Source organism: Ursus arctos, unplaced genomic scaffold (assembly GCF_023065955.2).
Source record: "Ursus arctos isolate Adak ecotype North America unplaced genomic scaffold, UrsArc2.0 scaffold_29, whole genome shotgun sequence".
Taxonomy (NCBI): domain Eukaryota; kingdom Metazoa; phylum Chordata; class Mammalia; order Carnivora; family Ursidae; genus Ursus; species Ursus arctos.
In genome coordinates this window covers 30,866,248-30,890,809 of record NW_026622974.1, presented here as the reverse complement: position 1 = coordinate 30,890,809, position 24,562 = coordinate 30,866,248, and the positions used below count along the sequence as shown (strand labels likewise).

The 24,562-nt window shown below is 36.3% G+C and overlaps 1 protein-coding gene across 1 annotated transcript in view; it reads right to left on the bottom strand.

The window, feature by feature from the left end:
- MEI4 (meiotic double-stranded break formation protein 4) overlaps positions 1 to 24,562 on the bottom strand; it is a 182,019-nt gene that overhangs the window by 9,082 nt on the left and 148,375 nt on the right. The window lies entirely within an intron of this gene.

Here is a 24,562-nt window from a genome sequence, read left to right as displayed (position 1 = left end):
GTGACTAACCTAATAATGTCATAGATTAAGTCCCAAGTACTTAAAATTTTTATATTTGCACTTTTCTCTGGGGAAATATCCTGTGCTTTGACTACTGTTTATCACTTTCATCAGAATAAGCAGATTGGTGGATATGATAAGATAGATTCCACATAGACTCTCATTCTCAGATTTCCTCACATAAAGGATACAGAAATCCTAATACATGGACATGGCGTTTTTCTGTTCCAACAGATTTCCTGAGTCAACATTAAACAGCTTTACACTGGATCCTCACTCTTTTCTCAGGATCTGTACCCTACATTATGTGGTCATCAATCCCTCACAGAACAATTTTCAGCATTTTATACCATAATATGAAACTTAAATCTAAGGCTAGAAATCCCTTTCAAATACATTTGAGAAGCAAATAGATCACTCACTAGTTTGGACTTTCATCACAGTAGTTCTTGGCAAAGCAGTACAAACCAGATAATTTGATTGTGAATATAAGAGTCTATTAAGTGAAAGAACAGGGTTCAGAGACTGGAATAAAAGCAGCTAAATTCCTTAAGGACTAATTCAGCGGGGAGTACTTAGCACTTTAAAATTTTGTTTCTGCTTGCTTTGCGCTCATCCTTCCCTTCTGTCGGTCCTACTGCATGTGTTGGGTACTCTCATGTGTCAAGCCTCTGGTACGTGCTGGGGATACAGAGCTGAATAGGGCAAGATCCCTACCTCTATAAGAATTCTTAGTATCCTTCTAGGAAGACAAAGAAGTAAATAAATAATGGCAGCGCAGAGTGCATGCTGTAAGGGCGAGAAAAGAACCCGCAAGAGAACGGAGTCGCGGTGTGAGAAGACGCTAAATGTCAGGAAATGAGTTTAGTTGGGAATGGGGATGTTGCAGGCTCACTTCCCCCTGGGGGGTATGGCGGGATTCTTTTGGAGAGATGACTTGAAAGTTATTATCAGCACAGGTAAAACACCTGTTTGGCTCCTACCACAGGGGCCTGTGTCTCTGGCTGCACTGAAGCAAGGGAGACGCAGAGAGCTTAAAGGGTGTGTGGGGAAAGATGTCACCAATCTCTGCAGAATCCCTACACCTCTGCCTTCTCTAAGGCAGTGGAACCAGACTGGATTGAGCGGTGTGTGCAGTCAAGGGCCAAATCAATTCTGTCTGTTAACACAATTTAAAGAATGTGTTTGGTTCCTTGAGCTCTCTTGCCACTTAAGTGTTTTATATTTACCTTCGTGAAGGAAGGCACAGATCATGATGCACAAAAATCATATTCTTGGGACAAAATGCACTGTCTCACCAAGTTAAGCCATTTCCATCATGTCATTAAGACACAGCTTGAGAAAAAGAAATCAAAAGTGGTGAAATATCTGATACATACTGAAAACAGATCCAGATGGCCATTACTGATGGAAAACAAATGTCCAAATAGCCAGTGGGGGTAAAATCAACACGGAACATTCTTCTTTAGGACTCTAAATAAAGATTATCCCAGACAGCATCAAAACCTGGTCAACTAGGCAGAAGGCAGGAGGCCGACTTGTTGGAGAAGCATCAGTGAATGCCCGGCCATGCAAAAGCCAGAGGCTAAAATAATTTCCTAGAGGCTGTGTATCTAAGCTTTGATATATTTGCCAACGTAAGCAAGAAACGTGTGTGTATGTGTGAAAGTTTATATATTTAACAGCACTGGATCCAAAGCCCAAGATCAATGACGACAAGAGGATGGGCTCATAGTGACCAGATCCTTTGCAATAATTTTGTTTGAAAACCAAAAACCAAATCTGATTGGCCTCAGATAATCTACTAATTATCTCCCAAAGGCTGACTGAAAAGGGTTGGAATCACAGAAATTTAAAGTCAATACATTTGCCCCTTTTTTCTTCCTGTTTTCAATATGTATCATCACTAATTCAATGAAACCAGTTTATCACAGCTTGATAAACTACACAACACACGGGAAAGTTTGGAAACACAACGGAGTAAAAGCTCTGGGTTCTTATGAACATGTTATATTATCGTTGCAGTAGAGACCAGGCTGAGAGCAAGATTCATGGTACATTCTTGCTCTTCTTTTAAAAATCAACCAACCACTATTTCTCCATTTTAAAAAATAAGACTTTTGAGATATAATTGAGTAAAATGGACCCCTTTTAAGTGTTTAGTTTTATGAATTTGATAAATTACTTGTAAGAACAGAGATATGTCATAATAGAAATAATCTCTGAATAAAGAAACAGCAGTTATGCTACAACCATGTGATATTGTTTAATGACACTGTAAATGTTACCTTTTATCTAGATGATTTTTTATTAAAATAAAAATACACAATATTTAGTTGTTTTCACAGCTATATGAAATACTATTTCGAACTTAACTATAATTTTGTTATCTGAAGGTACTCTAGAGAAATTTTTGAAAAGACAAGTTCCATACGTAATGCAGAAAGCTTAGGAGAAGGAAGTAGACTTCGAACTATGAGATAGCTTTTTTGGCTTAACTATTTTCATTACCTTCACACAGATGATGCTGGGGAAATTTATCTGTCACAAAAATGCTAAGTGACCCTAGAGAAAGCTTTCTTAGGTGCTGGTGACAGTCACTACCGGATGACAAATGGAAAAAAAAAAAAAAAAGGAGAGGGGTATAGAACCAGAGAACTGAGACTTCCATTAGCTCTCTCGTTCAAATAACATGTCCTCAGTAGCTAGTGCCAACCACGATGTTGAGATGGAAATTACAAAGAATGACAGAAGTATAGGTTCATATCCTTTAGGCATCACAATTTAAGGTGGAGTTAAATATGTAAACAATCACAATTCAATGGGATATATATCGTAAGAGAGTCATGTCCACAGTGTTATAATGGCATTGCTGCTAAGTGGGTTACGGTAAAAAAAAAAAAATGAAGAATGCACTCAGCAAATAATCTCAATGGAGAGTTCTAACTGCTCCTGTTTTGGCAAATTAAACTAGCAATGGCTTACAGGGGAAATGAAGTACATGATGGGAAATTTACAGGGTAACTTAAATGCAGTGAAAACAAAACAAGTAAAACAATTTGGTATGCATATAATAAACAGGTGTCAAAAGTGTTTGTCTTTTTCAGATACATATTACAAAATTAAAATCAAGTCTGGGGAGATACTTGCATTTATAAGACATAAATTAGTTTACTTAAGCAATAGTGTATGGATTTGGATATATGCTTTACAAACATATATTTTCAGAAAAAAATGTGCCCAATAAGTTGACTATCATTGGTTAATTTCAAAGACATGTTTAAAAAACATCAACAATATTTTAAACGTAATTATATTTGTTTCTTAATCTGAGTCTGAAATTCCAATAAATTTTACCTTTTTTGGAAACTACGTTGCTAACATTAGAAGAGTGATCTATTCTTTATTCAAATTCAATCCTAAGTATAATATCTGGATCTGACACAACAATGACATTAATGTTTTAAGTAAGATGATATATTTACTAATACAACAAAAACCCTCCAAATACATAAAGTGGTTTCAGTAAGAAAAAAAATGAATACTTTATTCAAAAGGTTTTCAGAACTCTAATTCATAATGTTTCATATGTAAAGGAACACAGTAGTTCCTTGTAAAATGTTCCATTTTTTGGGACTAAAGCCGCACTTCTCTGGATGTCCAATTTCCAAACGTCAAACATCCTAAATTTGCAGCCCCTGAGCCAGTGAAACAGCTACCAGGAAACTATTCCTCGCTTACATCTCCTCAAGTCATATCATGAGCTAATTCTGAAGGTAACAAAGGCAGAGCAGGAAATGCTGCCACAGGAAATTAAAAGAAGCAAGAATTGATAGCAAAGGATAAATTAGAAAAACTATAAAATTCAGACATGATAATTTCTGGATCTTTTAGAATGGGAAGAGAGCTCAATATGCTTGAATCCAATGTGTCATCAAGGATTTAACAGTACAATTCAAAACAGATGATTCTTGATTTGCTCTATTTAATAAATAGTCAAAATATACTATAGAGTTCCGTTAAAATGTTAAAATAAAATTTGAGAAATATCTTATTTGTGTGCAGAATTTTCTTATTCAGAAATTTTTCTAATGATCTTAGATGATGTGATGTACCATCAAATAACATTACCTATTTGAGCCTAACATGTTTCTGGGGATTATCCACAGAAAATTATTACAAAACAGTTACTTCTTAGGAAGTTTACTAGAAAGTTTACTGGTATTATCCTTTCAAAGAAACAGTTTTTAGAAACCTCATTTAGAGAAAAAGAGTACTCAAACTATATATACAACTGTTTTAGGAAAATGTGTGTGTATACACATACATACATACATATATTCATGTGTGTATATAATTGCATATAATTAATATGGACATACGTATTTTAATGATCCATGAGAGTGTATATCTTGGCAACAATAACATTTTATATACATAGTTTTGAAGCAATTATGGGAAAACCTGCATAGGCTCTCATAAAATAAAAGAACTTTGGCTTAAAGGTATGTTATTTTTCATAAAAGTGTAGTGCAACAATTTAGTGAATGTGTATTGTATAGAGAAGAATCTGGTCTTTGTACCTCATTCCTGGGAGACAACCTCTAAATCTTTGGAATTTCCTTAGTGATAGAGGAGTGCCTTTGTTATTGGTAGTGGGCCTGGGGCTCACACTTGAGATTATGCTAACAAGAAGAGTAAAGACAGGGGCTATCACCTGAAACACCAACCATGTATTTATAGAGAATTGGGTCATTAAGCCAGCCTGACCTCCAGGCAGGGGTGGGGATGGAGACAGAGTTCAGTCATCTGTACACGGAGTCAATCATTTCTACGTAATGATTCTCCAATAAAAACGCCGGAAAATGATGCCAGGTGCATCTTCCTTGTTGAACACATTGGTAAACTAAAAGGGGGCTGTACCTGGATTCCATGAAGAGAGCACATAAGCTCTGTGTTTAGGGTTTTCCTAGACCTTGTGCTATGGGTCTCTACATTTGCCTGACTTGATTTGTACCTTTTCTAATAAGGACAGAAATTTCCTGAATTCTGTGAATTATTCTAGTAAATTACCAAACCTAAACGAGGTGGGAGGAATTCGCCCGCATTTGTAGCAAGTTGGTCAGAAGTGTAGATAGCCTGGAGGCCCATGAACTTGGGGCTGGCATTTGAAGTGAGAGCAGTCTTGATGGGGACTGTGTTATTAACTCAGCGGGGCTTGTAGTAATTCCGGGTAATCAGCACCAGAATTAAACTGAATTGGAATATACTCGTGTGTCTTGAGGTTAAGGCAAATTATGTGAAGGTGTGCAGATGGTCTAAGGAAGTCACCAAAACATAAAAGTAAATTTTACAAGATTCTCCCAATTCATACTTTTATAAGCTGAAGTGTAATTGACATATAACATTATATTTTGTTTCAGGTGTATAACAGTATACAGGAGATATATATATATGAAAAATCACAGTAAGTCTAGTTAACATCCATCACCATATATAGTTATAAAAAATTGTTTTCTTGTGAAGAGAGCTTCTAAGATTTGCTCCCTTAGCAACTTTCGAATATGATAGTATCATTAACTACAGCCAACATCCTGTACATTAGATCCCCTTCCTTATTTTATAACTGGAAGTTTGTACCTTTGGATCCCCCTTTTCCATTTCACCAACTCACTACCTCATGCCTCTGTCAAGCACTTTTTTGTCCTCTGTATCTATGAGCTTATTTTTTGTTTTGTTCTTTAAATTCCACATATTAGTGGGATCACAGAGTATTTGTCTTTCTTTGTCCGAAATACTTCGCTTACCATAATCCCCTTATGGGGCATTTGTTATTGCAAATGGTAAGAATTATTTTATGGCCAAATAGTATTCCATTTTATACGTGTATCCCATTTTTTTAATCCATTTATCCATTGATGGACACTTAGGCTGTTTCCATATCTGGGCGATTGTAAATAATTCTGCAGTGAACATGAAGCTGCATAGATCTTCTCAAATTAATATTTTCATTTTCTCTAGATAAATACCCAGAAGTGGAACTGCTGGGTCAGGTGGTAATTCTAGTTTACATTTACCTTAACACTGCACGAGGACTGCCTTTTCTCTACATTCTTGCTAGCACCTGTTATTTTTGTCTTTTTGATAATAGCCATTCTGAAGGTGTGAAAAGATATCTCATTGAGATTTTGTTTTGTATTTCCCTGATGATTAGTGATATTGAACATCTTTTCATGTACCTGTAGGCCACGTGTCTATTTCCTTTGGAAGAACAACTATTCAGACCATCTGCCCATTTTTAATTAGCCTACTTGGTGGACTTTGCTATTGAGTTGTATGAATTCTTTAGATATTTTGGACATTAGCCCTTTATCAGGTAAATGTTTTGCAAATATTTTATCCCATTCACTAGGTGCCTTTTCATTTTGTTGATAGTTTCCTTTGCTGTGCGGAGGCTTTTTAGTTTCATGTAGTCCCACTTGTTTATTTTTGCTTTTGTTGCTTTTGCTTTAGGTGTCAGATTCAAAATATCATTGCTAAGACCTGTGTCAGGGAGCCTATTTCATATTTTTTTTTTTCTTCTAGGAGTTCTATGGTTCAGGTCTGATCTTCAAGTTTTTAATCCATATTTTTGTGTGTGTGTATGGTGTAAAAATAGTGGTCCAGTTTCATTCTTCTCTCTGTAGTTGTCCAGTTTTCCCAAAGTGCTTACTGAAGAGACTGTCCTTTCCCCATTGTATATTCTTGACCTCTTTGTCATAAGTGAAATAAGTCAGAGAAAGAAAAATACTATATGATTTCACTCAGATTTGGAATTTAATAAATGAGAAAAGGGAGAAAGAAAAAGACAAACGAAGAAACAGACTCTTAACTGTAGAGAACAAACTGATGGTTACCAGAGGGGAGGTGGATGGGAGATGCGTGAAACAGGTGATGGGGAGTAAAGAGTACACTTATCATGATGAGCACTGCGTAATGTACAGAATTGTTGAATCACTATATTATTTCAAAAAAAAAAAAAAAAGAAAAAAGAGTCTGGAAGAGTTCCCTCCTCTTCTATTTCTTGGAAGAGTTTGAGAAGGGCTGGTATTAATTATTCCTTGAAAGTTTTGTAGAATTCACCAGAGAAGCTGTCTAGTCCTGAACTTTTGTTTGTTGGGAGGTTTTGCTTACCGATTCAATGCTCTTTCTAGTAATTGGTATTTTCAGATTTTTCTATTTCTTCGTGATTCGGTCTTAGAAGATTGTATGTTTCTGGAAATTTATCCATTTCTTCTAGATTGTCCAGTTTGTTGCTGTGTAATTGTTTACAGTAGTCTCTTACTATCCTCCACATTTCTGTAATATCAGGTGTGTAACTTCTCTTTCATTTCCAATATTATTTATTTGAACCCTCTCTCTCTCTTTTTTTTTTCCCTTGGTGAGTCTGTCAATTTGTTTATCTTTTCAAAGAACCAGCTCTTAATTTCATTGATGTTTTCTATTGTTTTATTTTGTCTCTATTTCATTTATTTTCCTTCTGATATTTATTATTTACTTCATTTTACTAACTTTGGGCTTCATTCTTCTTTTTCTAGCTCTTTTAGTTATAAAGTTAGATTGTTAATTTGGATTTTTCTTGTTTTATGAGGTAGACCTGTATTGTTATGAACTTCCCTCTGAGAACTGCTTTTGCTGCATTTCATGGATTTTGAATTGTATTTCCATTTTCATTTATCTTACAGTATTTTTAGATTTCTCCTTTGATTTCTTCATTGACTCATTTGTTGTTCAGTAGTATATTGCTTAATCTCCACATATTTGTGATATTTCCTGTTTTCTTCTCATAATTGATTTCTAGTTTCATACCATTGTAGTCAGAAAAGATGCTTGCTATGATTTCAGTCTTCTTAAATTTATTGAGACTTGTTTTGTGACCAAACATGTGACCTATTCCAAATAATGTTCCATGTGTACACAAGAAGAATGTGTATTCCACTTATTTTGGATGGAATGTTCTATATACATTTTTAAGTCCACCTGGTCTAATGTGTTGTTTAAATCCAAGATTTCCTTATCGATTTTCTTCTGGATTACTTATCCATGAATGTAAATGGAGTATTAATATTCTTACTTTAGTCACATCACTGTCAGTTCTTTTAGGTCTATTTATATTTGCTTTATACATTTAGGTATTCCTATTTTGGGTGCATAAATGTTTATGAATGCTATAACCTCTTGTTGGATTGGCCCCTTTATATTTACCCTTGTTTTTTATTACAGTCTTTGCTTTCAGGTCTATTTTTTCTGATATCAGTTTAGCTATATCGGCTTTCTTTTGGCTTTCGTTTGCATAAAATATCTTTTTCCATTCTTTACTTTCAGTTTATGTGTGTCCTTAGATCTGAAGTGAGTGTCTTATAGAAAATTACATGAATGGTGTTTTTTTATCCATTCACCCACTTTGTGACTTTCAATTGAAAAATTTAGTCCATTTACAATCAAAGTAATTATTGATAAATATGTACTTATTGCCAGTTTGTTAATTGTTTTTTTTTGTGTTTTGTATTTCCTCTTTGTTCCTTTCTTGTTCTCTTCCCTGTGGTTTGATGACTTTCTTTAGAATTATGTTTATATTTTTCTCATTTTTTTGTATCTACTTTTTTCGCTTTGTGTTTACCATGAGGTTCACATATGACAGCCTATATGTCTATTTTTACTTGATAGCAACTTAAATTTGAACACATTTTAAAAACTGTTTTTACTATCACCTTTCATTTTTTATGTCATATTTTACATCTTTTTATTTCGTGTATCACCTGACCAATAATTATAGTCAGTCACTTTTACTATTTTTGTTTTTTAACCTTCATATTAGCTTTCTGTGTGTTTAATCCACTATTTTTACTTTATATTCACCTTTACCAGTGAGGTTTGTACTTTCATATATTTTTTATTATTAGTGCCTTTCTTTCTTTCTTTCTTTCTTTCTTTCCTTTCTTTCTTTTCTTTTTCTTTCTTTCTTTTCTCTTTCTTTTCTTTCTTTCTTTCTTTCTTTCTTTCTTTCTTTCTTTCTTTTCTTTCTTTCTTTCTCTTTCTTTCTGTAAGACAGTTTAAGTGGTGATGAGCTCTTAGCTTTTGTTTGTCTGGAAATCTCTTTATCTCTCTTTCAATTCTGACTGATAACCTTGCCAGGTAGAGCCTTCTCGGTTGGAAGTTTATTCCTTTCACACTTCGGATATATCATGCCACTCCCTTCTGGTCTGCAAAACTTCTGAAAAATCAGCCGATAATCTTATGGGGTTTCCCTTGTACATAACAGTTTTTCTCTTACTGCTTTTAAGATTCTCCTTTTATCTTTAACTTTTGACATTTAATTATAACGTGTCTTGGTGTGGATCTCATTAGGTCCATTTTATTTGGAACTCTGTATGCTCCTGGACATGAGTGTCTGTTTCCTCCCTCAGGTTAGGAAGTTTTCAGCCATTATTTCTTCGAGTATGTTTTCTGCCCCTCTCCCTTTCTCTTCTCCTTCTGGACCACTACAGTGTGAGTGTTATTCCATTTGATGCTGTCCCATAGGTATCTTAAGATATCTTCATTTTTTAAAATTCTTTTTTTCTTCTTACTGTTGTTGGGGTGAGTTCCACTGCCCTGTCTTCCAGGTTGCTGGAAACTTCTATTTCAGTCTGCCATTGAACCCATTCTATTGTATTTTTCAGTTCAGTTATTTATTCTTTAAGTCTGTGACTTTTGTTTGGTACTTTCTTATATTTTCCATCTCTTTGTTGAAGTTCTCACTTTCGCCCATGTTCAGTGAGCATCTTTACGACCATTACTTAGAACTCTTCCTCAGGTCACTTACTTGTCTCCACTTTACTAAGGTCTTTTTCTGAATTTTTGTCTTGCACTTTTGTTTGGAACATATTCTTGTTCCCTCATTTTGCTTGGCTCTCGGTATTTGTTTTTATGTGTTAGGTAAAATAGCTACCTCTCCTAGTCTTGAAGAAGGGCTCTTGTACGGGAAATAAACCTTACTATTGAAACTTACCCTAGCTCTTGGTTGATTCACAAACCTTTGTGACTGTCTGAGTAGCCTGATTTATTCTTGATAGCTCTCAGTTGTTTAGGGTGTGCCAACACTTGTCATTGTTCCCAAAGGTGTGATCTCATTTAGCACCTAGTTTCAGGCTGATTGGAAGCCAGATTCTTCCGCAGCAGCTTTTAAAGTATGCAAATATACATAGTCCTATGGAATAGCAATCATAAATCCTGCTGACCTTCAGATCAGATCTGGAGGCATTGCCTGGATGATAGTTGCAGGAAGAAGGGCTTCAGTTGAGTGTTTAGCCTCTTTTCTGGAGGACTGTGGCAGTGTATAAACTCCTTTCACAGTGAACTGTGGCAAGGGCAATGGAGGGCACAAAGATGGCGTGTCTCTACTTACATTCCTTGACAGTGCATCTGAGGCCTCTGAGTATGTGGCAAACTAAAGCCTATCTCTCAGGTTAAAACTCCAGGACAGGTATATGAGCCCTTTTCAAAGACAGACTGGGGATGTTTCTGTTGCTGTCTGTGCAGTGCCCTGGGTAGAATATCTTGCCCAGGATTGTCTTTCCAATTGTTAGTCCCATGGGGCCCAAGCCCCTCTGGCCACCAGAGCCAGGTTATTGAGGGGAATCTCATGTATGGACTGTGTGCTTTCCCACCAACTTTAGCAATGCTGCGGGAGAGTGTTGAGGGCAGGGCATGTCTGCAGCTTTTGTGATGCAGGGGAGGTGCACTGGGGTGCACACTTGGGATTTTAGCAAGGCTAGGAAAGAGTTCTGGGAGCGGGGCACACACACAACTTTAGTGAAGCCAAGAAAACACTGGGGCTGACATGTCTATAGCTTTAGCAATGCAGGGAAAGACTGTTGGGTCATGGCCACACCCTTGGCTTTAGCAAAGCTCTGTCCATGCATACCTGCCAGCACTAGCATGGTAGAGGGAGAGTGCAAAAATGGTGCTCACCAGCACCTCTTTCCCCAAAGAAAGCCCCACCTGGTCCCTGTCCCCTGGCAGATGCTTTAAAATCACATATATTCCTTCACATATATTCCCGTCACCTCTCAAATTGCTGCCTTGTATTGGGTCCCAGGAAATTGAATCTAGGCATAAGCTCCTCAAAATGAGTATCTAAGATCCCCATGGCCCCCTGAGGCCCCTGGATACAAGCTCTGTTTATTTCCAAAGGCAGATATTTTTTGGTCCTCCTCTTTCTGGTTGCAGGTCCCAAGCGTTGTGGTGTTCAATGGGGGGATACCCCTCGAGGACTCCTCAGGGAGAAGCTCTGGACCCATGAGATCCCTTCCTACTGTGGTTTGCATGTCCACAGTGGGGTTTTTGGTGAGACTGTGCCTCTGCCTCTCCCACTCATCTCAGTGTGGCCCTTTTATCCCTTGTTGTCAAAGAGCTGTTCAGCTAGTTTTCAGTTCTTTTTCTGTGGGAATTATTCCATACGTAGCTGTAGATCTGGTTTGTCAATGGGAGGAGGTTCTTCCCGGGCCACCATCTTGGACCACCTTCATAATGCAGTTTTCAGAAAAGTCACACCATGGATTATCTTTTTCAAGAAATCTTTTTGTTCTTACTTAAATCATTAAACGTGTGTGTGTGTGTGTGTGTGTGTGTGAAGAAAAACACAAGATTTTTGAGAGGAGAGAGAATCATTCTCACAACTTCCAGTGCCTTTTCCGGTGCTCTGTACTCAGTTTTCCAAAAAAGATGGCTGACTACTTGATTCCTGGAGCACAGAATTTTTTACCCTCTCTAAAATAAAACCATTAGGAAAATAGACTTAATCAATGCTTCTTTCAATCACAACACCTGATATTTTTAAAATACTCAGTTTTCAAATAGCCAGAGTTGACATTTCTGGTTAATCAATATTTAAGATGGTTATTCAAGTTTGAACTATGAGCCATCTATTTGGGTATGGATGTCAACTAAAAAGGTTGGAAAATCTAAGTGGGTGAGAAAATCTTCTCTGGTCAGTCACCATCAACCGCATGACACGGAAAATGGCATACTTTCTCTTCTTTCTGAATACTGGCATTTCAGCTGTCAAAATATTATCTTCTGAAATATTTAGCTATGGAAATCTGAGCAAAGCCATCTATTAATGGGCTCATATCAATACAACTTGGAAGGGTCATAAGAAACTTAGAAGGAGATATATACTGCTGAACCTTGTACAATGCTGGGGTTAGGGATGCTGATCCCCTGCACAGTCTAAAATCCAAATATAACTTTTGACTCCCTCCAAATGTAACTACTAATAGTCTACTATTTATGGGAAGCCTTACTGATAATAGAAACACTTGATTAACACATATTTTATATGTTGTATGCATTATACACTGTATTCTTACAATAAAGAAAGCTAGAGAAAAGAAAATGTTAAGATCATAAGGAAGATAAAATACTTTTACAGTACTATATTTATTGAAAACTGTGTATAAGTGGACCCATCCAGTTCAAAGCTGTATTGTTCAAGGGTCAACTGTTCTCTTGTTTGTAGCTAGTAACAATAAGAATTAGGTATGATTATATTTTATGGTAACATTTGAAATTTTCATTCTGCATTTTCTTTTTCCTTCATTCCCTCTCTCTCCTCCATTTCACACTTTTTCTATTTCTCTTTCTAATTTGAGAAGCATTCCGAGACGTTTTGTCACTTGAGTTGTTATAGTATTTTCTCTTATATTTTTCTAAGTCATGATAACTGACATTTTAATAGCTTTAATTGACCAATAAACAGATTGTCTTGTAGCAACACTATGGATTTCCTATTATATTAGACATTATATCAGGAGAGGTGACATTTAAGAAAAGGGAAAAGGTAGAGGACACTAATATTTATTGAATACCAGTTGTGGTTCAGATACTATGCTAGGTACTTGACATAGGGATTCTTACTTAAATGACAATGGATTAGGTGGTAGTACTATCACTATTTTATAAAGAAACTGTCAAGCTGACCTGGATCATGATGGAACTGTGATTTCCTCCAGGTTTCTATGGCTCCGATGCCTGTGTTCTGTTATCCTAAGTTTCGTATCTCGTGGTGTGAGAGAAGTCAGTTATGTACTGCTTTATATCATCACATTCCAGAAAAAGGCTGTGAAATAGATAAATCAGCTAATCTCTCTAGATTGCAGTTTGTCAAAAATGAGGATCTCAATTCAATTATCCCTTTAATACTCTGGTTTGATAAATTCCATATGGACTAGAGCTCCCCCAAAGGCACAGCTTAAGTGTTATGTGCATCTCTCTTGCTGTATGATGTGCATTTTATCACAAAATATGTATTTCAATGCAATTCTCAATTCTCTACACATTCATAAAATCTGTTAAATTCATAAAATGCCACAAAACTTTATTAAGATGTTGATTTAGCATAAAACAATATGAAGCAGTATTAATTGTGTTTGTTATTAAAGAAAATTCCTTCCCAAGATTCAGAATTTCTGATCTTCTGAAGCACTACAAATCACTGACAATGGCTGAAACTACTCTTCATCTAGTTGACAGACCTTCTCAAGGTTTGTTTTACAATTTCAGGGAATTATAATGTGCCTCGAAGGGTTCTACATCTTTTACAGTCATGTCAAATATGGCAGAAAGCTAAAGCCATTGTTAAACTATACTTTGATCACAACTCCTTCACATTTAATCACATAGTCACTTACGGAGTCATTTTATTCATATAACATTTCCTAGGTGCTTCCTATATGTTACCTAAAACATAGACCCTCTATGACCCATTAGTGAACCAAAAAGATATAGAAAATGCCTTGTTGGAGTTCAGTAAATAAGAAAGAAAATAACTAAACACACACACACGCACATGCACACACAGAGCGGTGAATACTATGAAGAAAATAAATGCAATAAAATCAGGAAATGGGGAGCCACACATGAGTCTGTCATCAGGGGGAACAGAGAGACTATAGAGGAGCCAACTCTGTGAAGGGAAGTAAGCAGAGCATTCCAGGCAGAGAGAATAACATGAACTGGGCTGGATGACCGGGTCCACGTGTACACTTGGATAATTTGAACCCCCATCCTTTAGCTATGGCCCTTTAGCTATTTTAAAGTAAGCAAATTGAAAATAAGCAAGACATCTACCTTCCTGCCTTCTTCAGTGCTCACAAAAGACAATTTCGCTTTCGTACATAAACATTTCTACTGAAAGTAACTTTTTATTGTATTTAGGGTATCTGTATTGAAATCTACCAAATTAAATTCAAAATAAACATATTCTACAGGATGATTATAATTTCTCAAGTACCTTTTTTACAAAGGACTTATGGCTCCTTTTTTTTTTTTTCTTTTAGGTAGGACAAAAGTACACCAGAGGTCAAAAGATTCCAGTCCTAGTCCTGACTTTGTCACTTGCTCTATGATCCTGAAGAAGTCCTTGCTGTCCCTTGAGTTCTCCGTATTTGTAAACAGAAAGACTGGCAGAGGGGTAAGTAAATCCTGTAAACCATCTCCAGCTATAAAATCCCGTGATGATCAAAAAACAAGGTAAGACTCTATTTGAATGTTAAGGAATCCAACATGGTACTAAGTATACAATATAAAAATATGCATAGGAGATGTGTTGTTATTACTATAGAACTTGTCTTTAAACACAATTCATAAATATTTTTTTGCCAAAAAATGCTAAATTAACTGATGAAACCTCAAACCAAACCTATAGTTCGAAACTTAATCTAAAAACGATTGTATTGCAGTCGTTATTTTTAAAGAGCTAGTTTCTTAAATTATCAGAATGCAATATGATAAGCAGATATTCATTACAAATTCGAGATATAAGCTTCTTTTAGAAACTATACTTCTTTGCTGTAAAAAAAAAAACTTTTAATAATACAACCACTTGATGAAAAACAGCATATCATGGCTTCACTCAGTGTAATTACAGTTTTGCTAGCTCTGTAACATTCATGTTTGTAAATAGTTTGAATGGCATGTAATTATCTGTTTTCTCCTAATACTCTTCCTGAACCTCTCTGTGAAATGCCTGAAAAAGTTATGCCAGAATTAAGGAAAGTCAAAGCTATATCCATTTATCTTTATAGTTTGGACATATCGCTCTATGAAGTAAAGTGACATTTAGCAGTACTGTGTGACTATTCAAAACTTAATTGATGGTTCTTTTGTTCATTCTCCTTGGCATTCGAAATGTGGATTTCAGATGCATCACTAAAATGTTTATATTTGAAGCAGACCAGTTTACCATATCCTTTCTGTCTTTCACCGCCCACCTGTTCTTCTCCCTGTGATTAGGGACATATTGTAGCACTTGCTCCATTTCCTCTCCAGTGGATGATAAGATTGCCCTGAGAAGCCTCTCCATACCTCCAGAGGCTTGAAAAGATGGAGTGTCCAGGAGTGCTGGAGAATTGGTGGGCTGTCCATTCATCCCTATGCCTCCCAATTCAACAGATACTTCCTATGTATCCACTCCTACCCTTCTAATCTGTCATTTATGCGTTTACCAAATATTTATTCCAAGCACTCTGCAGCCTCAAGACCTCTTTGTTTTCTGCCTCTTTTCCCTGATACCTTCTTCACCAGCTATTCAGAGTATATTTCATTACTTCATCCAGGCTAGTATTCAAATGTCACCTCTGCAGAGCGGTCCACCCTGACCACCCTACCTAATGACATGGCTCTGTAATGTTCCATCTCCTCATTGCAACTTATTTTTCTTCATAGCACTACCTATTTGACAGTATTTATATGCATCTGTTTTTTTTTTTCTGACTCCCTCCACTGGAATGTAAAGTCTAGGAAGTATTTTGTTTTGCTCACTGCAGTATTTCCACCATGCAAACCAGTCTCCGACACAAGGTTGTCATTCAGTATATGAATGCTGAATGTGTGGGTAACTTTTCTGAGGACCTTTTCTGCATAAGGCACTGGGATGGGCCAAGCAGGAGATGTATCCAAGAGCAAGACATATTCCAAGAGTAAGGAAGCAGACCCCAAGCAAGGGCAGGGGCTGCATGAAGCATGGGTGCTGTTCTTCCAATTGCCAGTCCCTTCTCTTCCACTGCAGTGGCCATGCTGTGCTTCCTTGGGCACTTCTGGTTGGAATCTTGGGGATGATCACAGGATCAGGTGTACATAGCTACTCCACAGCTAGACTAGATTATTAATCCAGTCTTAGACTCATTCTCTGGAGAGTTTTGCTCAATAGCTTTGTCTGCTTTTGACTTAATATAGAGAACAACAACTCTACAGGTGCGTTCTTATCTTCCTTTCTCATTATCCTCAACATGTACAGAGGTTAGGAGCATGAGGTTGGAATCAGACAGACCTGGGTTTTAATTCTCATTTGACACTTATAACTGTTTACTCTTGGTCAAGTTATTTGTCTTCCTTGAGCCTCAGCTTTAATACCGATAAAATGGGGATGCTGATAAGATAAATGATATAGTGCTTAAGAATCATTTAGTCTAATGACTGATACAGAGTGAAAACTCATTAAGTGTTCATAGAAAAAAGCCTTACAACTGATATACACTTCCTGGAAATTGGGGATTTCTCCCATTTCTACCTATGTGTGCTCACCACACACCCCAACTAGAAAGAGAAGCCTCACCTACAAAGCACAGTTGTTAACATACCACAGGCTCAGTCTTCCTTAAAGTAAACATCTCGGGGCGCCTGGGTGGCACAGCGGTTAAGCGTCTGCCTTGGGCTCAGGGCGTGATCCCGGCGTTATGGGATCGAGCCCCACATCAGGCTCCTCTGCTGGGAGCCTGCTTCTTCCTCTCCCACTCCCCCTGCTTGTGTTCTCTCTCTCGCTGGCTGTCTCTCTCTCTGTCGAATAAATAAATAAAATCTTTAAAAAAATAAAAAATAAAAAATAAACATCTTGGGATGCCAGCAGGGCAACACAAATCATTGACATAGCTCATTAATTCTCCCAAACTCCATTTCTAGGTGAACAGTGAATGAGGAATATCCTCATCTAACTAACATGATAAAGACGGCTTGTTGAAGGCTTGGAGAGTTCCAACTGGTAGATGGTGAGGCAAGCTACAGGACAGGGTATTGAAGGATTCAAACCAAAGAAAGCTGTAGAGAAGGTGGATATTATAAAATTTTATGGCTATTTTAATAATTATAAAACGTCAACCTTATAAAAATATAGTATTTATTCAATTGTTTATCAAATATTTATAAAAGCTGGTCCTACATACTGTGCGTGACTTGATATATTAAGTAAACATTAAAAGAAATATGTAGACCCCATGATAGAAGCAGAATGCAGTAGAAATAGTAATTAATTATAAAAATATAAATAACCAAAATATAATAGTTAAGATTAACTGAATACTACAAACACTACTTTATGCATTTTACTTGTATTTGTTATTTTAATGCTACCAACCACCCCTTGAAGTACTTATTATTATTGTCTGCATATCACAGAGGAAGAGCACAAGTGAAGCCCAGTTAATTAGAAGTAATGCCAGCACTGAAAATCAGGAAGTCTTATGATAAAACTTTTAGCTTGACCACTATCATACATTGCCTCCTAAACTCTTGGAAATGAACTTTTCTTTCTCAGAAAGAAACTTTAAATTAAAATAGAAGGTTTTTTTTAAATAACAAAAGAAATCTAATTCAAGCAAGAAGAAAAAAATGAAGTCAAAAGTAAAATTAATGAATTAAAGAATTAAAAGCAATATACTTACTACAGATTTAACATACTTCTTTTTGAAGTGTGCACAATAACAAACAACAGTATGGTATAATTTTAAAATAATGGTAATTGTTTTAGTATTACTTCTAGTAAGAATAATAAGTTGGTAGCATTAAATTAACAAATACAAGTAAAATGCATAAAGTGGTGTTTGTAGTATTCAGTTAGCAAGAGCTAACGGTCATGCAGAATTTGCTGTGTGTTAGCCTCTGGACTAAGCAGTTCATATGTATGTCACCAGTTAATCCTCACAATAAACTTTTATGATAAGTAATCTAATAGCTATTTAACAGATGAAGAAATGAATCTTATAGAATTAAATTAACTTGCTTATGTTCACCCACTTACTAAATGCCTCCATCAGTTTTGAATTCATGTCTGTCTGACCGAACCCCAGTTTGTGTGATTATATACGCAGATGCTCAGAGAAAACAAATATCTAAAACTAAAAATGAAAAAGCACATGTAACAAAATAAATGAAGAGTATTAAAATTTGCAAGAGAACATTAAATTTTTTTTGGCACAGAAGTTAAAATTTCTATTACATGACTGATTTTTACAGGAAGATGTAATTGACACAAATTGACATAACAAGTAGTTCAAACACTCAATAGCCATGAAAAAAGTAAGAGCTGCTGTTGAAAAACAAAATGAAAACAAAGCCTTTAATGAAAGAACCAGGCCTAGACAGTTTTATAGGCAAATTTTATCGAGCTTTAAGAGGCAGATAATTCTGTTACCATGTAAACCTTTGCAACCAATCAAAAGGGCACTGTGGAACAAGACAGACAAATGGAGATAGCATTATGGAAGAGCAAGGCCATTCCTATAGATAAAGTAACAGTTACTATATATAAAGATGATTTCAGATAAGTTCTATAGGGGTAATGGGGCGGAGAGGCATTCTATTTCAGATGCTACTGCCAGGATAGCCCTTTCTAAGCAGGTGATACTGTTATTGGTGTAATAATATGAAAGACAAGAAGCATGATAAAATATGAAGAAACAGCATTCAAGGCATAGGGAATAACAAGGAAAAATGCTGAGGCAGGAATGCATACAACATGAACAAGAAATAGAAGAACAGAAAAAAAGTATTCAGAGAGAGATGCAAAGAACATGTATAAGAAAATGGAACAGGAAAAAAAATTTAAACATTTGCAGTGAAAAGGGAGACACATGAGATCATTCTGGAGAGGCAATTTCAGGAATCCATGTGATTCATGCTGGCATGTGTTATGGAGGCAACAGAGAAGACGGCGAGTTGTGGGAAGTTTTGAACTATACTTTGGAGATACTCATATTCAATATAGATGTATATAATATGTATACTGTATATATGTTTCTATATGTACATCTATTTTACTCTTAATATGGCCAAGAAGACATGATTAAATGCAAAATAAAAATTCTTATTCTATAAGTGGTTTGATATAATGCTGTGAAGTGTAGTAAAAGGCACTGTTAGAAACTCTGAGCCTGAGATGAGAGATATAGTTTATCATTAATGAAAAGATGATTCTTTATGAAGGAAAATCATTTTATAGCATTTCAATCCATCTTGATGATTCCCATCAGCACTTGTCTGAGTATAAACAAGAAAGGTTTTTGCTTTTGTTTTTTGTTTGAAGTAGGCTCCACACCCAGTGTGGAGCCCAGCGTTGGGCTTGAACTCACAACCCTAAGTTCAAGACCTGAGTTGAGATCAAGAGTTGGATGCTTAAATGACAGAGCCACCCAAGCGCCCCTCCAGAAGGGTTTTTAATAAAGTACACTGACCAAAATGCTTTCTGAATCTTTCTTAACAACATTATGGATCCATTTTTCACTGGAATCATAAACCAGGTTAAGTAACAGATTTAGGTACACACAGCAGCTGCTATCAACTCTCCCCTTCTGACTTCGTTCAGATTTCATTTCACAGATTTTTCACAATCATTTTTAGAGAAGCATGTAAGTAGAGAGAGCAGTGGAATAAATAGGGTCAGAAAATCCAGGAACACATTATCTCTGCTGCTAAGTTGTCTTCAAAGTGAAAATCACATTCCCTGTTCTGTGATTACATTATGTGAGAAGCAAATTAGTGGTCACATTATTGTGAGAAGCAAATTAGCTAAGTGATGTGAAAAGAGTTCTGGAAATTTTAAGATGTAAGATTTGGTTATTCTGTAGTAAGTTATTCTTGGAAGTACATGAGTTTAATAATGCACTGATATCAAATGGAATAAAAGTCCCGAGAGTCAGTTCATGTTTACAGGATCTGCACTGGCTTTTGAGAAGTACAGGTTTGTGATGTAATTCTCAGTCTGGATCACAAGTAAGCTACTACCAAACACAGATGGGCCCAAGGGCTTCATCTCTAAAATGTGGTTGGGGGATCTGTAAGCCTTGTCTTTCAAATGGATCTTTGAGTACATGAGATTAGTAACTTGGTTGGAATCAAAAGACTGCTTTCTCCATGATTCCTTCTTTTGTGTGGGTAGTACCTTCCATAAAAATTCTTCCCTCACCAAAGTCTACTAAAATTCTACTTATTTCTCATTAGAGTTAAGAATTGAGAATTCAAAAACTTAAAATTCATCTTGGGATGCAGACTATGTCAGATCAGCAGCATCCTGAATGTCACTCTGCACAGTGTTTCTTCAATAAATATGGCTAAAGACATGGTTACACTGGACGGAATTTTGCATTCACAAATGAACAAAGGTATTCACCAATTGCTGGATTTTGAAATTATTTTAGAAAGTAACCTCTTTGGGCAACGTTATTTTATGGAGAGTATAAGACTGATTCTACAAAATGTTAAAAAGGAACTTGAGGCAATTTAGATATAAACTTTGCAGCTGGCATGAGCCTTCTGTATAATGTGGTCAGAGTGGCCCCAGTGACCAAAAGTGACAAGGCCAGGTGGGTCAGATGGATAGCTACAACCAGGTAACCCATGCGGAAGGCTAGTTCCATCACAGCTCATGTAACTGTGGTTTTGCTTTAGTAAGGAAAAATATAGGTGTCAAACTATGGCATGGAATCTTTGAAACTGCCAATTTTAGGGAATCATCAGGAATACCTTCAAATTATTGACTTCATAATTGGAGAATCTGTACCAAAGCAACAATCATTCCTATATGATGAAGTCAATGTCGCACTCCTTTGAACTCTTTCTGCAATCAGTTCATCAGTAACAACTTCTTATTCCTTCCAGCTATTTGCTGAATAGCAACCAAAATTAAACTATATCCATATTAAAAAAAATATTCTCCTCTGTAGGTCTTATAAAATGTCAGTAATTACCAAAATGAGAAATTTTGTCCTGAAAATATGACTCAAGGAAATAAAGCTTTCTAGAGTATTTGAAATATACAGATGTTTCAAATTGTCACAACATAATCTGAAATTTCTGCTCATAAACCCTGACTGAAAGAATTGCTTGAGAATATACTCCAGTAAATAAAAAATAGATTCTAAAAAGAAAAATATGTAGACATAAAATTGGAATACACACAACATAGACATTTATATACACACAACCAATCAAACCAGAACTGAGCATAGTATGGTGATTAGTCCAAATAATTATTAATACACAATGCAAAAAGCACGAAATATATGAAACAACTAAAATCTCAGGGGGACACAAAATGGATGATAATATTCATGTGCTCTGGGTAAAAGCAGGTGGGAAGCTGAGAGTGCCTAGGTCCTTTTCCTGTTCGGAGTAAATACTGATTAACTCTAGGCACTAACTCAAAAGTTATTTAAATATATGTATAAATAAGATGTATAATGGGGGGCCCCGGTGGCTCAGTTGGTTAAGCGGCTGACTCTTGGTTTTGGCTCAGGTCATGATCTCCAGGTCCTGAGATTGAGCCCCTCATTGGCCTCTGGGCTCAGCAGGGAGTCTGTCAGGATCCTCTCCCTCTCTCTGACTCTCTGTCTCTCCCCCTCTGGCTGCTCCCACTCACTCATGTTCTCTCTTTCTCTGAAATAAATAATTAAATCTTAAAAAAAATAAGATGTGTAACCTCAAATTAATATAAGGGAAAATACTCTCTATCAATAATAAAAAAACAAGAAAGGGAAAAGAAAACTAAACAACAAATTATGCTTAAACAGAAAAAAATAAAAAGATGGCAGGAGTAAGGACCTAAAGGTAAGATAAAAGACAACACATCACTGATTTCCTTGTTTAACTTGACCTCCATATGGGTCCTCATTGTGTTCTTCATAAAGGTTACCAAAATATGTAATTATTTTATTCTTTCTTGTTCAGGGTATCTCTGCCACCCTGCTCCGCTAGAATGTACTACAGGGAAGGGATTATTACCTTTTAATTCAGTAATATATTCTTAGTGACTTGCACAGTGCTATATGCTGTTTGCATCAGAAAATACAAAATAACAAAAGTATAAAATGGTTGAAACAGTTAAGTAGACAAATGCTAATAAAAATCAAACTGGCATGGACATATAATAGACAGAATAGAAATCAAGGTGAAAAGTACTGAATAAGATAAAAAGGTTTATTTCATGTTGAGAAAAGTCATAATCTACCTCAAAGATATATTGGCCATTTATCAACACAGCTGTAGAAAATGAACAAATAAACCCAAAAAAACAAAAACAAAAACAAAAAAACCCTGTCAAAAACAGAAGCAGCAGTCTATGTATCTATAATCATATTAAAATAATTTAACATTTCTGAAATTATGATAGATGAAAACAAAACATAAGTAAGCCTATAAATAATATAACTAGATAATTATCACACACAGAACTTGCTACCCAACAAAGAGAATATATTCTTATAAAGCATTCATGAAGTAGTTAAAAAAAAAAAACGTCTTAGGTTACAGAGAAAATTTCAAAACACATGAGAAGTGTAAGTTATAAAGGCCATGCTTGCCCATAATGCAGTTAAATTGGAATTTAAAAACAGAAGTATAGTAACAATAAATCCACTTGGAAATAGTTACATAGCATGTACCTGGAAGAAAAGAATCAAAATTGTAAGATGTAAATTTTCACAACATTAAACTAAAGAATCACTGTAATCCTAGTGAAAATCTTGAAAATACTTTAATAATCTCACCAAGTTAGTTATAATCTGCCCCAGGAAGAGAAAATTAAACTTATCAATACATGGGTAAATTAAATATTTAAAACAACCGCAGGACCTGATTCACATAACTGCAGAGTACTAGAAACCTTACGCTCCCCATGAGATGCATGACAAATCAGCTGCCCTCCGAAAGGCAGCACAGCACTGAGAATTCAGGTTGAGAGACACCTGTTACTGTCTCTGTGAAAGCAGCAATAGTAATCTACTAATCCATTGTAAAATACTAATTTTTTAGATATTCTAAATATGTCACAACTGTTTTAGTAGTTCCTTTGAATTCTTCATTCCCTGAATAAGTAACACATCTATTCATTTACTGAATTTTTGCTATTTGCCATATAGTTTCTTCTTTATATGTAATGATTCTGTAGGGTTTCCAGTGTTTTTTCATACCTCATTTTAACATCCATATATGATAGGTACATTAATATCATCATCCTACTTTATACATAGCCTCAACGTTTGGTTTGCCCAAATCTCGGACTGTGAGTGGCAGTGCTAGGCCTTAACCATGCTCCTGCACTCTATACTCACTACGGGGCCTTGATTCACAGCTGGAGATCAAAGGGCATTCCTCAGTGTGACATGCTTATGGGCTCATGACATTAAATGGATTCTCATTAGTCTGTTTCCCTCCCCCATTTCTTCATTTATCAAGAAGGTAACAATGCTAATTTCATGAAGCCTGTCCTTCCAATCAATTTAGTAAACTTTGCTATGTACAGTGGTATGTATAGATGAGGTTTTATGGGAATACAGCACAGGGATACCCAACAGAGTGTGGGGAGGGTCAGGAAGGCACCTGAGTTGAATTTAAGGATGAGAAGTCAGCAAAGACGAGGATGGCTGAGGTTAAGGAATGGTACTCGAGGCAGGGGGTGCAGGGTTCAACCAAGGCCAGGATCTAAGGAAGAGAATACTGGGGGCACCTGGGTGGCTCAATAGATTAAGTCTCTGCCTTCGGCTCAGGTCACAATCCCAGGGTCCTGGGACCGAGCCCTGCACTGGGCTCTCTGCTTGGCAGGGAGCCTGCTTCTCCCTCTCCCTCTGCCTGCTGCTGCCCCTGCTTGTTCTCTCTCTCTCTCTCTCTCTCTCTCTCTCTCTGTCAAATAAAGAAATAAAATCGGAAAGGGAAAGGAGAGAATACTGCTTTTCAGTGCACTGTGACCACTGTGAGAGAACAGGCTGGAAAGGTAGATGGGGCCTGCTCATAGATTCTCTTGTCTACCATGAGAGGGAACTTGCATTTTACCCCATAACTAATGAGGTGCCAGGGAAGGATGTAAATGGAAGAGAAACATTTTTGATAAGAGTCCTGTGGGAAGTGGGTAAAGAACTGATATCTAGGGTAAAATCATTAGATGAATGAAAACCTATGGGAGAAAAACAGACAGCAAATGCTACTCATAAGAATGCCCAGTGTGTATTCTCAATTTTAATTCTTTGTTAAAGAACTTTGTTAAAGTTTTAGTTAACCCAACTATCTCAATTACGATTACCTGATTCTACTGAGATGAATAAGGTAACTCAGTTACCTTCACAACACAGTTATGTTTCCTTGATAACGCAGTTTGTTTCCAAAGAGGAAGCTGGAGACTCTTTTGGAACTACCTTCTCATTAACAGAAGGGGTTTCCTCTATTTAATCTTTATTCTGTAAATCCAACCACTGTGGCAAAGCATAAGTCTTTTTAATTT